Here is a 16,642-nt window from a genome sequence, read left to right as displayed (position 1 = left end):
ATTCTCCTGCCTCAGCCTCCCAAGTAGCTGGGATTACAGGCATGCACCACCATGCGCGTCTAATTTTGTATTTTTAGTAGAGACGGGGTTTCGCCATCTTGGTCAGGCTGGTCACAAACTCCTTACCGCAGGTGATCTGCCCACCTCGGCCTCACAAAGTGCTGGGATTACAGGCATGAGCCACCACGCGCAGCCAAATTTTTTAATATTAAAAAAGTGAAACTCTATATTCATTGAACAAAAGCTCCCATTTCCTCCTCCTCCAACCTGTGGCAGCTGCCATTCTCCTTTCTGTAACTGTAAATTGGACTAGATACCTCAGATAAGTGGAATCATACAGTGTTTGTCTTTTTGTGACTGGCTTATGTCACTTAGTATAATGTCTTCAAGTTCACCCATGTTGTCACGTGTGTCAGAATTCCCTTCCTTTCTAAGGCTGAATAATATTTCATTGTATGTATGTACAACATTTTGGTTATCCACTCATCTGTCGATGGACACTTGTTGCTTCCACCTCTTGACTATGTGAATAATGCTGCTGTGGCCTTGGCTGTACAGAGATCTCTTTGACACCTTACTTTCAATTATTTTGGATATAACCTCAGAAGTGGAATTGCTGGGTCGTATGGTTAGCACTTTTGTGTGTGTGTGTGTGTGTGTGTGTGTGTGTGACAAGAGTCTCGCTCTGTCGGCCAGGCTGGAGTGCAGTGGCACAATCTCGGGCTTACTGCAGCCTCTGCCTCCCAGGTTCAAGCAATTCTCCTGCCTTAGCCTCCGGAGTAGCTGGGATTACAGGTATGTGCCACCACGCCCAGCTAATTTTTGCATTTTTAGTAGAGACAGGGTTTCACCATGTTGGCCAGGCTGGTCTCAACTCCCAGCCTCAGGTGATCTGCCCGCTTCAGCCTCCCAAAGTGCTGGGATTACAGGTGTGAGCCACCATGCCAGGCCAGCATATTTTTTAAAGCCACTATTTATTGCATGCTTAATATGTGCCAGGAACTGGGTTAATTATTTGACATATATTGCCTCACTCAATCCATACGTTCACTCTGAGTAGTAGGAAGAATTATCCCCAGTTTGCAGCTGAGAAAATAAAGACTCAGAGAGGTTAAGTTATTTGCTCAAAGTGTCACAGCTAGGAAGCTTTGGAACAAGCACTGGAACTTTGACCTGCTGCCAAAGCCTTGCTTTTAACTATTGTGACATGCTGCCTCCCAGTGGCCTCTCTCTCCACCTGTCTATGTTGTGTCCCATTGTTTTTTCTCTCTTGCCTTGTGTGTTTTCACTCTCTTTGGAAACTTTGAGCAACTTGAGTAAAGGCCCTTTGACTGCCAAGAAGTTTTTGTGAGTTGGAAACTTAGAGTGGGAGGCCTGTAATTTGCTTTCTAATCATAGTCCTCTGGATTTATAGCTGCCTGTCTCCCAGTGACTGACAGGCTCTCATTCAGCCTCTTGTGGTGATTGACTTGTGGATCCATAGAAAGCCGGCCCAAGAGGGCCAGCTTCCTGGGTACAGGGACGCTGTACTCTCAGAGAGGCAGTGTGGGAAGGGAGAGGGCCTGGCTAAGCCAATGAGGATTCTTTTGGCTCACTGATTTCCTAGCAACAACAGAGGCAGAAAATTTTACAGAAAGATGGGAAAAGAACGGCTATGAAGTAAGTTCTAGTACAATTGCCTTTTTCTGATTTTCAAAACTATCAGAGCAAAAATATTCCTAAATTTGGTTCGAGTTTTATAAGTTCAAGCCAGACTTAAGATTTGCATGATAGTCAGTTATCTTTCTGTCATCGTTTAAAAACATTTTTTTTGTTATGTAAAATTTCGAACGTACATAAAACTAAAGAGTATAGTGGAATGTACTTCTGTGAACCCATTGCCTAGGTTTAGCAATGATTAATATGTAGAGTCACAGCTTGTCTGTCCAATAACACAGAAGTTTAAATCTTTCCTCATTCACAGCACTAGCTCAGTACATCAGACCTAGTTGTTGCTCAGTAAATAAATAGATGTTGATTGATTACAAAGCCCTTCCCCTCTCTGGGTCTCGGTTTTCCCATCTGTGCAGTAAAGGGATAGGATTAGGTTCTTTCTTCTTCTTCTTTTTTCTTTTTTCAAGATGGAGTTTCACTCTTGTTACCCAGGCTAGAGTGCAATGGCGCGATCTCGGCTCACCACAATCTCCATCTCCCGGGTTCAAGCGATTCTCCTACCTCAGCCTCCTGAGTTACAGGCATGCCCGGCTAATTTTGTATTTTTAGTAGAGATGGGGTTTCTCCATGTTGGTCAGTTGGTCTTGAACTCCTGGCCTCAAGTGATCCATCCACCTTGGCCTCCCAAAGTGCTGGGATTACAGGCATGAGCCACTGCACCCAATCAGGATTAGGTGCTTTCTAAGAGACATGGTAGTCAAAGTATACACTTGGATGTCAGACACAATTGTTTTTCCGTTTATTAGCTAGGTATCTTCAGGCAAGCTGGGTCTTGGTTTTCTTATCTGTAAAGTGGGGAGACGACTTCTCAAGGGTGGTTGTAAGCACTGAATAAAGTAGCTGTTTTCTTGCTAATACTTTTATTATTGCTATTTTGAATATTAATATTCTGGTTGGAAGAATCCATGTATTTCAGAAATGCAAAAATAAATTGGAATGGACTAGAATTCATGCCCTAGGATTTGGCTTCTTTTTTTGTCCCAGTCAGCAGATAATCAGAAGCCCAAAAGATGAATAGTGCAAGAGCAGGCCCAGAGTGAGGGCCATCCAGGCTGATTTCATCTCCCCTCTGCCCCTGCCATGTATGAGTGTCACAGCCCCCACCCCCATGAGAGAGCCCGACCAGCCGCCCCCTTGCCTAATGAGACAGGCCCGAGATGGAAGAGCCCAGAGGTGGAGAGGGTAGCGCTGCAGGATGTCTGGTTGCTAGGATTTCTGAGGAGGCAGCAAGAGCCTGTTTCCAGAGCTGGGAGGGAATGACGGGCTGGTGTGTAGATGTATGGCATGTGGCCCCAGATGGGGTTTTGTGGGATTCTGGGCAGGGGACAGCAGCTGGGAGAAGGCACTGGAAGCAGGAGGAGGGGCTTTGTAGAATATGGCCCCTTTCATAGACTGTGGGCTCACGATTATCTGTTCATTTCTTCCATTTACCTCCTTATATGTCAATATCAGACCTGCATTTGAATCCTGACTCACTCTATGACCTTTGGCAAGTGTTGTGCTGCTATACTTGCTGGCCCTCAGTTTTCTCACCAATGGGAGGGCTAAGTGAAACATGTATAATAAAGTGCTCTGTAAAAAGGAAGACAAAGTAGAAATGTGAAGGTTCACTACAACTGTCATGTTTATTATTATAATTATTTTTTCTTTTACTGTCAGATGAGGGAATTGGACTCTGTTTGGTTTCTATGCATGAATAGGGAGCCCTGGAGGGTACTTCCACTGTGAGGGCCTGTGTCAGGACTGTGGGAATTGGCTAGATGGGCTCCATTAGTGAAATTCCAGGGAACAACTGAAGAGGGCAGCAAAGTTCAAAGCCAGAGAGGCAGCCTGAGGCGGGCTGTGGTTGCTGAAAGGTGGGGGCTCTAGTGAGATTCCAGGAAGAACTTTCAATGGTTCAGGCCAGAAGCTTTGAGTGAGGTGAAGGTAACAGACCTTTCTTATATAAATATGTTTACACATATATACCAGAAAGTAAGCAACAAAACAAAACCCAAAAGTACACAAAAGAAATAATTCCACTATCATAAAACAACCTCTGGTAACATGTTTTAAAATATTTCCTTCCAGTTTGCTAGGCATGTACACATACATACATATTTTATAGAAATTGGGGCCCGGCACGGTGGCTCACGCCTGTAATCCCAACATTTTGGGAGACTGAGGTGAGCAGATCACTTGAGGTCAGGAGTTCGAGACCAGCCTGGCCAACATGGTAAAACCCTGTCTCTACTAAAAATACAAAAATTAACCAGGTATGGTTGCGGGCGCCTGTAATCCCAGTTACTTGGGAGGCTGAGGTGGAAGAATTCCTTGAACCCAGGAGGTGGAGGTTGCAGTGAGCCGAGATCGTGCCACTACACTCTAGTCTGGGCAACAGAGCAAAAACTCCATCTCAAAAAAAAAAAAAAACAACAAAAGAACAAAAAACATATTTTATAGAAATTGGATAATTTGTTACATACCCTTTTCTCTCTGCGTTTTTACTGGTATTGTGTTAAGAACATGATTAACACATGTTAATGGATATTGGATAATTTGTTACATACCCTTTTGTCTCTGCTTTTTTACTGGTATTGTGTTAAGAACATGATTACATAGCCACATACAGATCCACAACATTATTTTGTAGTAGCTGCGTAGTATTTCAGCATGGGTATGTATCACTGTTTATATAACATAGCCACTATTGTTGGACATATATATTAACTCCAATACTGTACTTCACTTTTGTATACAGTGCTTAGACAAATGTTCTTATAGCCACATCTTTGTGTCTTTCATTGTTCCCTAAGGATCAAGTCCTAAAAAAGAATTTCTGCGTTAAATGGTATGCACACTTTTAAGGCTTATCATGTGCTTTTTCAAAGTGCCCTCCAGAAAGATGAAACCAGTTGATAGCTGCATTGACACTGTCTGAATCTGCCCAATTTATTGGAGGCTCATTGTCTTAATAACCCAGCAGTGGTAGCTTATAGGATGGGAGGCTGACTTGCATGGATTGGGTGGAGGGAGGCATCAATAGCCACTCTAAAGGGACTTTGCAGAGAGAGACCCCTGGGTGGCCCAGTGGGGCTGGATTGGACTGTGTTGAAGGGGCTTACCTGCACAGGCTGTGCTGTGCCGGGTTGTGTTGGCCTGACTGTATTGGTTATGGGAGGCAGTGCTGGGCGGTTGGTCTGGGTTGGCTGCAGTGGCTCAGGCCTGGCAGTCTTGTCCCTGGTGTGATCCTGGGCTCAGCCTGGTGTGATCAGCGTGGTCACCAATCCAAGACATTCATTCTAGAAGATGGCGTGGCCTCCCTGGCCATGCTGACAGACTTGTCCATTCACGTAGTGGAGAGTGATTCATCAGAGCTGGTGGTGGCAGCAGTAACTCTGACAGAGTGGAACTGCTCTCACCATCCTGTCACTTGGCCTCTAAAAATAACTCTTGCCTCTTCCGAGTGACCGCACTGCCAGGTGTCTGGAGGTGCAGTCCTGTGGTTGTGGCTATGTGAGGGAGGGGGTGTGTGTGTATGTGTTGGGGATAGAGGTGCCATCTGGGGGCCTCTTGATTGGTTGACCTCTGAGCCAGGGCTTTGGGGTGGGGGTATGAGAGGCAGACCAGATTCTCTCTTTTCTACCCTCTCATAGCTGGGGACAGAGACAGCTAGTGGGGGTAGGGGTATCTTTCAGGACCGCATGCTCACTCCCTGCTGAAAAAGGCGGAGAGAGTGGAATGGAGAGGGTGACTTCAGAGGCAATATGACAAGGGTGAGACAGGCTCTGAGGAGGCACAGCATTTAGCCCATCAACATTTATGTCCCACAAAAGCCCATGTAAAAGCTCATCTTCTTAGTGAAGTCTTTTACGTAGGGTTCCTTTAAATTAGATACAAAATACAATATACACAGAAATACAGGTAATTTCTTATTGTGGCTGATTAGAGATCATCTAGCCCAAGTCTTAACCAAGTGTCCATGGATTCAGGGGGTGATCTACGCATGGGCTTCATGAGGTCTCTTGATGCCTGAAAGATAATAAAGGTAGTGGTATGTGTGTGTGTGTGTGTGTGTGTGGTGCATGAGTGTGAGTGTGACTTTGTGTGTATGTGTGTGTGTGCATGTGCATACCCATGTACATTTTTCTGGGAGAAGCTCTGCAGTTTTCATTGCATTTTCAAAGGAAAGTGCAACCCATAAAAGGTTTTTTTTTTTCTTTTCTTTTTTTTTTTCCTTTTTTTTTTGAGACAGAGTTTCGCTGTGTCGCCCAGGCTGGAGTGCAGTGGCGCGATCTCGGCTCACTGCAAGCTCCGCCTCCCGGGTTCATGCCATTCTCCCGCCTCAGCCTCCGAGTAGCTGGGACTATAGGCGCCCGCCACCACGCCCGGCTAGTTTCTTGTATTTTTAGTAGAGACGGGGTTTCACTAGGTTAGCCAGGATGGTCTCGATCTCCTGACCTCGTGATCCACCCGCCTTGGCCTCCCAAAGTGCTGGGATTACAGGCTTGAGCCACCGTGCCCGGCGTTTCTTTTCTTTTTTTGAGACAGTGTCTTGCTCTGTTGCCCAGGCTGGAGTGCAGTTGCACGATTTTGGCTCACTGCAACCTCTGCTTGCAGGTTCAAGTGATTCTCCTGCCTCAGCCTCCCAAGTAGCAGAGAATACAGGCGCACACTACCATCCCCAGCTTATTTTTGTATTTTTAATAGAGATGGGGTTTCACCATGTTGGCCAGGCTGGTCTCGAACTCCTAACCTCAGGTGATCTGCCCGCCTCGGCCTCCCAAAGTGCAGGAATTACAGATGTGAACCACTGTACCCAGGCCCCTAAAAGGTTTAGAACTACGCTAGTCCAACACTCTCACATTACAGGTAAGGAAATTGAATCCAGAGAGGAAAATGACTGCCCAAGATCTCACAGCAAAGGTCAAATCAAGGTTTCTTGATGCCCAGCCTAGCACCCTCTGCCACACAGGACGCCATCTTCCCCTGCCTGGTTCCTTGAGCCAGGGTCTAGCTACCTACAGTAGGCAGGATCACAGTACCATTTTCCATAACCTCTTGGCTAGCATGGATCCAACTGAACAGGCTTGAGGCTTTCAATCACAGGGGGCAGCTGAGCACTCACCTCCAGACCTTCCCACTCCCAGGGGAAAACCCATGGGGCATTTTCTGACTCATTCCTTTAGAGGGCATCTTTGCCCAGGACAGTTAAATCTGTCTGTTGACATTCTCATCCTGGTGGGACACTCCCTGATACAGGAAGTGCCTCTGCCTTGTGGGAAAGGAACTGACTGTTGGGGCCTGGAGGACAGGAAATGGAATGGGTGAGTGGGCCTGGGAATATTATATATTGGAAAGGCAGGAGGTCATAGCTAGTGGCAAGAGACAGATGCTGTCTCATTGTATATGGGAGGAATTAAACTGCCATAGGAATGAATAATAGGACTGATAAGTAACATTTATTGAATACTTACTATAAGTTAGACACTCTTCTAAGATATGTACATGTATTACCTCCATTAATCCTTATAATAACTCCATATGGTTATTATAAGGAAACTGAGGCACAAATAAATTAAGCACAGCTAGGAAACAGCTGAGCCAGGATATGAAGTCAGGTCCTCTGACTCCAGAGTATACATCATTCTGGAGCCAAAGTGTATGTAGGCTCCTAGCATCTCTGCTGGCAGACCTGAAACTCCAGCGTGTGTTAGAATAACAGGAGGGCTGATGAAAGCACTGTTGCTGTTCCAAACCTCCTAGTTTCTGACTCAGTAGGTCTGTGTGGGGCCTGAGGATTTGTGTACTTAAGAGTTCCCAGATAATGGCCAGGCGCGGTGGCTCACTCTTGTAGTTGCAGCACTTTGGGAGGCCGAGGCGGATGGATCACGAGGTCAGGAGTTCAAGACCAGCCTGGACAAGATGGTGAAACCCCCCCATCTCTACTAAAAATACAAAAAAATTAGCTGGTTCTGGTGGTGGCACAGTGCCTGTAATCCCAGCTACTTGGGAGGCTGAAGCAGATAATTGCTTGAATCTGGGAGGCAAAGGCTGCAGTCAGCTGAGATTGTGATCCCACCTCTGCACTCCAGCCTGGGCAACAGAGCGAGACTCCGTCTCAAAAAAAAAAAAAAAGGAGTTCCCAGATATTGCTGGTGTTCCAGGGACCACACTTTGAGAATCATCCCTATTTCCTGATAGGAAGAGATGAACAGAGGGAAAAGAAGTGGTGACTGATCTCACCTGGATTATTGCAATGTCCCACTGTGGTTCTAGGCTTCTCCTACACTCTGGTCACTGACTCTTCATCAGGAGCAAATTAATTTTCCTAAAGCCCAGATCTGATTATGGCTCTGCTCAAAGCTCTCTGGATCCTCTGACACTGTCCACCATCGCTGTCCAGTAGAACTGTCTGCAGTGATGAAATGTTCTATATCTGCACTATCCAGTATGGTAACCACTAACCACATGCGGCTATGAATTTTACATTTTGTTCCATTAAATTTAAACTTAAATAGTCACATGTGGCTAGTTGCTAGACAGTGCAGTGCACTTGGTTTGTCATTCAAGGCTCTGCTTGGCACCAGCTCCTTTCTATCTCCTCAGGGATAGCCTCAGTATCCCAGGCTCCAGGCCATATGCAGCGTTTCCTGAGTCTACCTTGTAATTTCCAACCACTGTGGCTTGTGTTATGCTCTCTCCTCAGTCGACATTGTCCTTCTGCCCTGCCTTTAATGCCCAACCCACATGTGACCTCTTCCTTGAAACCTTCTTTGACACCTGCTGCTCTCTAATCTTTTTCTCCTCAGAACTCCCCAACACTCTGTCCTCTTCTTATAACTTTTAGTGCTTTCTGTTTTACATTGCAGTTGGCTGGTGTGGGTATTTTCTCTTACTAAGCTGTGAGCTTTTGGAGGATGTGACTGTTTTCTGTAGAGAGCTCTTGCTTCCTACTGCAAGTCCCTCCAGGTACACAGAGGAGTTTGATAAATCCCACAAACCTTTGCACTGGCACACCGAGGATACAGAGATTGGTACCATAACTTCCCTGTCCTCAAGCTGCTCATAGGCTTCTACGAGAGTCTGATTCATGCCCAGAGAACCATTGAAGCCAATGGTTATTTTGGGCAGGGAGATAAAAGCCACAGAGGGCCCAGTTGGCGAGGGGAGTCCGGCAGGAGCTGCCTAAGCAGAAGGCTGTGTTTACACACATAGACAACTTCTCTGCCCAGCCTGGCCTGGTGCGGGGAGATGGGAACATTCAGGCGTCACTGCCTGGCTGCCTCGTGAAGTTGGGGATTAACCAGTGATGCAGCGGCTGGTCTAGCCGTCTGGTCCCTGCAGATGGATGGATGAAGAGAGGGTTGAAAAGACAGCAGAGCAGTGCCAGCTTCTAGAAGTGAAGTGCTGGCTGGGTGGAGTGGGCACCTGGACTGGGAATGTGAGTGCAAGCAAATGTTTGTGATCTGACAGCAGACAGCAGGTGAAATTCTGCTGGGTCTGGCTTGGGGGTTTATGAGGTCTTCATAACAGTCCCTGTTTGAAATGGAAAAACTGTTGAAGAGAGAGAGAGAGAAAAAAAAAGGAGGTCAGGTGCAGTGGTTCACTCCTGTTATCCCAGCACTTTGGGAGGCCAACGTGTGTAGAACACTTGAGCTTAGGAGTTTGAGACCAGCCTAGGCAACATGGCAAAACCCCATCTCTACAAAAATATAAAAATTAGCAGTGCATGATGGCGTACACCTGTAGTCCCAGCTACTTAAGGGGCTGAGGTAGGAGGATTACCTGAACCCGGGGAAGTTGAGGCTGCAGTGAACCATGATCACACCACTGCACTCCAGCATAGGCGACAGAGTGAGACCCTGTCTCAAAACAATAACAACAACAACAACAACAAAACAGAGGAAAAAAAGATAGAAACAGCTTTCTAGCTTTAGACTCTAATCCTAAGAGTATTTTACACCCTGAAAATCTCTAGCACATATTCATCTCTGGGACAAAAACACTAAAAAAAGGAAACTTTATTGATGTTATAACATAAACACAGAAAAGTGCATAGATCATAAGTTTACACGTACTTGTGTAACTACCCCCCAGACATGAACAGAATATGTCAGTATCTCCAGAGTAAACCTGTGTGAAGCCTAATGTGTGTAGGAGTAATGATAGAACAAACACAGGCCCTGGAGTCAGGCATGCCTGGGGTTGAATCCTGGGCCCCTCCACGTACTAGCAGTGTGACCTTGGATGAGCGATTTAACTTCAGTTTCTTCCTCTGTAAAATCAAGGTTGATCTATAATTTCTGCCTTACAGGGAAGTAGGAGATTTAAAACTGAAAATATAGGCAAGTTGCTAGGCACAGTGCCAGCAAGTAAGTGGGGACTCAGATGCTCCCTGCAATAGCAATGTTAATTGATGGTGATGCTGCAGCACCTTGTGGCACCCGGGACCAGGGACACACGCACAGCTTTTCTCCTGTTGCCTCTCACTGCTCCCAGCCTCTGTATGATACTCTCCAGCTCTCTTCTGACTGCAAGGAATTAGAGATGCTGTGATGATGCAAACCTCAGCTGACACTTCAGGCACCCGATGGGAGGCTGGGTGGACATCTGTATCTAGTGGGAACATGGCCAGATTTTTCATGTTCTGGTCTCAGGAATGTGGCTTCTAGACCTCCTAGAGGGGCTGATTTCCTAAGGAGCAGCTGGAAGCATGGGGACCTATTAAGAAACAGCCGAGGTGGAGATAAGGCAGATCTCAGCCTCAGGAGTGTCCTAGCATCCTGGGTGCTGACTCCTACTTGCTCCCTGGCTTCTGGCTCACAGTGTGAAGATGGCCAACACATACTATGCACATATTGTGAACTGGGCACTGATGTGGGCCTTCAGGGGTGTGTGTGGGTGAGGGGGAAGGGAGTATGATGAAAAGTGGCCCTTATCCTACAGCTCATAGTACAGTGGAAGTTTAGGTCACATGACCCTGAACTTGAGGGTGGCAGGAGGGAGAGAGAGGGGCCAAGAGGTTATTTCTAGCCAGAGGAGTTGGGGCAAAGAGGAAGGGTTCAGGAAGTACTTCCTGGAGAATGCCTAGAAGAATAACTATGGGAAATGGGAAGAGGGTCTCCCAGGCAGAGAAGAGGGCAGAGCCACTGTGCCCTGGGGACCTGGAACCAGTCAGTTTGACAAAACTCATCACATGGAATCTGAGAATGAGGCTAAAGAGCCAGGTGAGATCAGGCTGAGGAAGGTCTTGAGAGTTGGGCTGAGGTGTTTGAGTTGCTTCATCAGAGAATGAGGAGCCACTGAAGCTTCTTCCATTGAGGAAGCAAAGCAAGACAAGATCCTCTTACTGTGCTCTGTGGAGACCAGCATTGTCTTTAGCCAAAGATGGCAGTCAGTTGTCCAAGCCACTGGAGCGGGCTGTGAGAGCCTCTGGGATGCCCAGACATGTACAGGGGGCTTGGCTGTGGGTATAGAAGAGGAGGAAGGGCAAGGACCAGAACTAAGGTTCCCAGCTTTGAGAAATGCCAGTCTTACTGGATACATTGGAGAGCCTCATGACAACTGAGCCCCAAAATTCAGAAGTAGAGGCAAGGATGAGATGAGTGTCCAGTAGGCAGAGAAGAAGAGACTGCCTCAGGGAACATGCCTGAGGAGACAGGGCCGGGCTTTCTGGAGGGGAGGCAACCTTGAGAATGGGCAGGCTTTGGAGACACTGCAGGGGCACCCTAGTGGGGTCCATCTGAGGTGCAGAAGGGAGCTTGGAGCATGCCAGCACCATACAGAGCCTTTGTGGGCATTCTTGCATGTCATTCTCATAGCTCTGAAAGATGGTGCTGACATTATCCCCATTGTACAGATAGGGCAACTGAGGCTCAGAGAGGCTAAGGTCTTGCTCAAGGTCATGCAGCTCCTGTGCTAATAAATGTCCCCCATCCCTGCCCCAGCCCCCTTGCCAGACGTGAACATTGCCCTTAGGCTCTTCAGCAACACTACACTAGATACATATGGAAAAGTGCTTTGTACACTGTGACCTGCTATGCAGTTTGCAGGCATCCTCATCATTCCACGCTAGAATAAGGCTTAACGCAGAAGGGTGTGGTTCCCACCGTCTGGACTGGATAGAAGGTTACAGGAAGGGTAAGGTCTCTGGGAACTGCAGTGCTTTGAGAGGCTTCTTAGAGGAGACGGAGAAGAGGAAGTAGGGGGCAGCTGAAGCGGGGAGGTCCCTGCAAGGTGGGCACTGCCACACCCTGCCTACTTCCTCCACCTAGACACAGCTGCCCTGTGCTGCCCCCCGCAGAGTGCCAACCTCAGTGACACAGCCTGCCAGGCAGCACTTCCCAGGCTGGTGGGTCGTGCTGCTCTGGTAAGTTTGGCTTCGGTAGCTCCCTCCCTCTGGCCCAGCTCCCAGTGGCCTGGGGCTGTTGCTGGGCCCAGCTGCCCTCCGGGGCAGGAGCCAGATGCCCTGCAGTGCTCTTGTCCTGGAATACCCTCCTCCCCATGACCACACCTTTAACCCAGCTTGGCTTGGTGTCTTCTCCTTCAGGAAGCCTTTTCTGATCCCTATGGGCTGAGTTAGGACCCCCGAGTATCTAAACCTGTACTAACCAAAAGAAATATAATGTGAGCCACATGTGCAAGCCACATGCAATTTTAAATTTTCTAGTAGCTACATTTTTTAAAAAAGTCAAAAGAAATATATGTAATTATTCAAATGATTTGTTTTATTTAACCCAATACATTCATAAGGTTTTTGTTTGTTTGTTTTTTGTCTTGTTTTTTGTTTTTTTTTGAGATGGAGTTTCCCTCTTGTCCCCCAGGCTGGAGTGCAATAGCGCAATCTCAGCTTACTACAACCTCCGCCTCTTGGGTTCAAGCAATTATTCTCCTGCCTCAGCCTCTGGAGTAGCTGGGATTATAGGCACATGCCACCATGCCTGTCTAATTTTTGTATTTTTAGTAGAGATGGGGTTTTACCATGTTGGCCAGGTTGGCCTCGAACTCCTGACCTCAGGTAATCCACCCACCTCGGCCTCCCAAAGTGCTGGGATTACAGGTGTGAGCCATGCCCGGCCATAATGTATTTCAATATAAAAATTATTAATGAGACGTATTACATTCTTTTTGGTATGAAATCTTCAAAATCTGATTTTTATATTTACAGCACATTTTGATTTCCACAAGCCACATTTCAAGTGCTCCATAGCCACATGTGGCTAGTAGCTACCATATTGGTTAGCACAGATCTAAAAACAGGGAGTTTATAAGGGTTGAAGCTCAGAGTTTGGCACCAGATGCACCTGGCAGTCATATTCTGGCCCTGCCATTTATTAGCTGCATGAACTTTGGGAAGTTGCTAACCCTTCTGAGCCTCAGTTACTTCAGCTGTGAAGGGGATTAATAATTTCAGTGTCAGAGAATTGCTTTGAGGGTTAAACAAATGAATGTGTGTCCAGTGCCAGGCACAGAAGAGGTGCTCAGAAAGTGGTCGTGATTCATCTTCTAGTACCCTCTGATGTGCTCGGGTACGTGCCTCCACTAGATTGATTGTGAATTCAAGGGCAGAGGCTGTATCCAATTCTTCCCGCCTTCCCCAGTGTCCAGGGCCTGGCTTGGTGTGAGCATTACTGCTTTCTGAATGAAAGATTAAGTCCTTGGGCTGGGAGTGCTCTCCACCCCACCCTGCTTGCCCAGGAGTCAAGGGCCCTGGTGGCTGGGAGTCAGGAGACCACTACCTGTGGGTGACCTTGGCAAGTCACTGCTTTGCTGAGGACCTTGGTTGCCTCCTTTGAAAGATAAAAGGAAGATAGGAGGGGCCCTGCCTGAAGTGTTTGGTTGAATCTCTGCCCTGCAGTGACCTTGGGGGGCTGTGGCTGACTCTGTGCCCCTTGCTTTCCCAGCCAGTGGAGCAAATCACTTCCGTTCTCCTCTGGCTTTCCTGTATCCTGGACTTGTGCACCATTTAAGTTCCCTCCAGTTAAAATTTAAGCGGAAAGAATTTCTCCTGTCTCCTAGACAGAGCAGAGAGGGGATGAAGGGTCCTGTCCCTTCTCTTCTGCCAGCATCTGCTGACCTCCCATCACAGCAGCCCAGTGACAGACACGGGGCAGGGATTCTCCCATTTTATAGGTGAGAAAATTGAGGCTCAGAGATGTCAGATAACCTGCCTAAGTAATACAAAAAGAAATGGTAGAGCTAGGGCTGGAAGCAAAATTTGCAGCTAAGGGAACTGAGGAGCCCCTTTGTTGGATGGGCTCCTCTTCCTTTCTTTCTCCAGGAGACTTGGTCCTGGGTTGAATCCTGTCCCTGTGCCTCAGTTTCCTTGCCTGGGGAATGAAAACAGTCAGGTAACTCGAGTAGTAATTGCAACTGATGCCTATAGGGGCCATGTATTCTTAAGTGTCTCTCCTGCTTCCTCCAGCCTGATTTTTCTGGAAAGGGTTATTGTTGGGTAAAGTGGAAAGTATCTAGTCCAGGGAGCCAGTGTAACTGTGCAAGCGTAACTTGGACAAGTCACTCCCACTCTTAGCCTCAGCCTGCCTATTTATAAGATGAGGGATGATATTATTTCACAAGATACTGTGCAGATGACACACAAAAGTATTTTGCAAACTGGAAAGTGCTAATAGAAATGTTAGTGAATAATAATAATAATAATCAAAATAATGAAAATAGCCGAAGCCTCATTTTCTGTGTGGTCTCAATGACCTGAAGTGAATTGAGCCCTTTGGGTATAAATGCAGGATGATGTCTGGGAACATCCTGCCTCGGTCTTTGGAGTGTAGCCTGGATTCTCCTGGGAAAGTGAGAGGCTCCATCTGGTTGAGGAGGGTGGGAAAGTGGCCCTGCCCCAGGGGAGGAGTGGGGAGGGCTTCAGCCTGGGGGAAGGAAGGAAAGGGAGAGGGCCAGGGAAGGAGAGTTGAACTAAGAGGAACAGAGAAGCCTTGGCCGTGCAGCCCAGAGCCTCCTGCCCACGGGAGCCCATGATTGGGAAGGCTCAGCCAGCAGTGGAGACCGAGCCTATTTGGAATAAAAATACTTGAAGGCAGGCAGTCAAGAATCTCTTAGCAGCTGTGCATCTGAAACAATAAATTCATCTGGTATAACTCCTGAGTTTTATTGGTCCTTTCACTCATTCATTTAAATAAATGTGTGGTGAGCTAAACTCAAACAGAGCACCTTGTGTGGCAAAGTGACTTGCCCACGGCCACAGCCTCAGGGGCATGTGTGACACTCCCTTGGGAGCTCCTGGGAAGAAGTGAATTTGAAAGGCCTGGGGATGAGAAGTCCAAAGGCAAAGGACAGGATTTCTATAGAAGACTGCCAAGCAGGACACTGGTCCTTCTGTCAGTCGGTCTGGGCAGATTTGTCTGTCTTCCCACCTTCTGTGTGGAAGGCGGGCCTGTTCTGTAGGACTGGGAAGAGCTGGCTTCATTCTGCTCTCTGCTCTTCATCCACTCCTGAACCTGGTGAGCAGGGGGAGTGAAGGCACCAGAAGCTGTATCTAAAGACACCTGATGAAGGAGGTTTAAGCTAGAGAGGAGAAGGCTTGCTTTGGACATGGTACAAAGGGACACACTTGTATCTTGAGTTCTCTAAAGGGTGCTGAGGAGAGGGCATAGCCTCATTCTCTGGAGTCGCTAGAGTGCATATGAGGACCCAGGGTAGAAGGTCACCATGATGGAGCAGCACACTGGGAGGGAGGAGTTGGGGGAGGGAAGTGCCTGGCTCTATAGTGTGTGACAAGCAGAGATGGAGAGCCCACTGGTGAGGCTGATACTGAGGGAATCGCAGCAGGGAAGGATGGAGGGCTCAGTTCACATCGAGATTGCTTCCCAGCGTGGGGCCTCTGTGCTTCCCAGAGCAGTGGATTCTGTGATAAGAACCACGGCCAGCACATGGTAGGTACTCAGGAATGATGTGAAGAATGAATGAATAGTTGTGTATGTCTGGGGGTGGAGTTGGTGACTGGGGTGGGTCGCAGTCATATGGGTTGCAGTAGACCCATGGACAGAAATCTTTGGAGATCATGCTGCGGTTACCCACCATTCTCTCTATGGCTTCCCCATGAACTAGGGGCCCTAGAGATAGGAACGTCCAGCCCTTTCATCATTTGCAAATGAGGCCCAGAGCATGGAGCAACTTGCCCGAGGGTACTTGCTGAGCCAGTGGCAGAGCTGGACTGGAACCCAGGCCCTCTACCTCCCAGAGCCCTCTGTGGCTTGAGGTCCCCACCTTTGGATTATATGAGATGGAGGTGCTGCAGTGGTTGGACTGGTTTTTTGAGTGGGTAACACTGCTCCTGGAGGGGAGGAGCAGGGCTTAGCTTGGTTTTGAGCCATGGTCTCTGCCACCAGCTGCCTGGCCAGCCCCTGCCCCTTCCTGGAGCTCAGGTGCACACTCAGCCTATGCTCACACACGTACAGCAAGTGTGCCTGTACACAGGCCTCATCCCCAATAGGTCCCTGGGTTCACTGTTACGCTTACTGTCATCGTCACCAAGGCACATGTGGACCACTGTGGACACCCTCTAGACACACTCAGAGGCACAGAGGATTCCCAGGAGACAGTTGCAGTACCTCCTCTTGGTGGGGGAGGACGCCGAGTCCTAGGCGGGTTCTGCCCTGTTGCTGTGCTGCAGGGGTGGTGAGGGGATCCGGCTTCGGTGGGATGGGAGGCCCACTGAGGCTGAGTCACCCCTTCTGAGTCAGGGATCCATCCCCCTCTTCTCTCCTCCCCCTCCCTCTCTCGCTGCTGAGCCCCCAAGAGGGCTTGGCGAGAGCGAGAAGGCCCGGGGCTGGCTAGGACCAGGGTGGCGGCAGCCGGGGCGCTCGAGAGGGCCCGCTGCTGCACAGTCCCGCAGTGGTCTGGGAACTGCCCGTGTGGCAGGGACCGGGAAGAGGTGGCCTGGGAGCCTGAGAGAGAGGGCGGGGCGGGGGGGTGG

The 16,642-nt window shown here is 48.3% G+C and overlaps 1 protein-coding gene across 3 annotated transcripts in view; it reads left to right on the top strand.

Annotated features, from left to right (window-relative positions):
- EPB41L1 (erythrocyte membrane protein band 4.1-like 1) overlaps positions 1-16,642 on the top strand; it is a 138,909-nt gene that overhangs the window by 46,918 nt on the left and 75,349 nt on the right. The gene's annotated exons all lie outside the window — the stretch shown is intronic.

The sequence above is a fragment of the Colobus angolensis genome, unplaced genomic scaffold (genome assembly GCF_000951035.1).
Source record: "Colobus angolensis palliatus isolate OR3802 unplaced genomic scaffold, Cang.pa_1.0 Scaffold8, whole genome shotgun sequence".
NCBI lineage: Eukaryota > Metazoa > Chordata > Mammalia > Primates > Cercopithecidae > Colobus > Colobus angolensis.
Note: the sequence above shows the minus strand (reverse complement) of the source record. Positions and strands in the feature narration are given on the sequence as shown.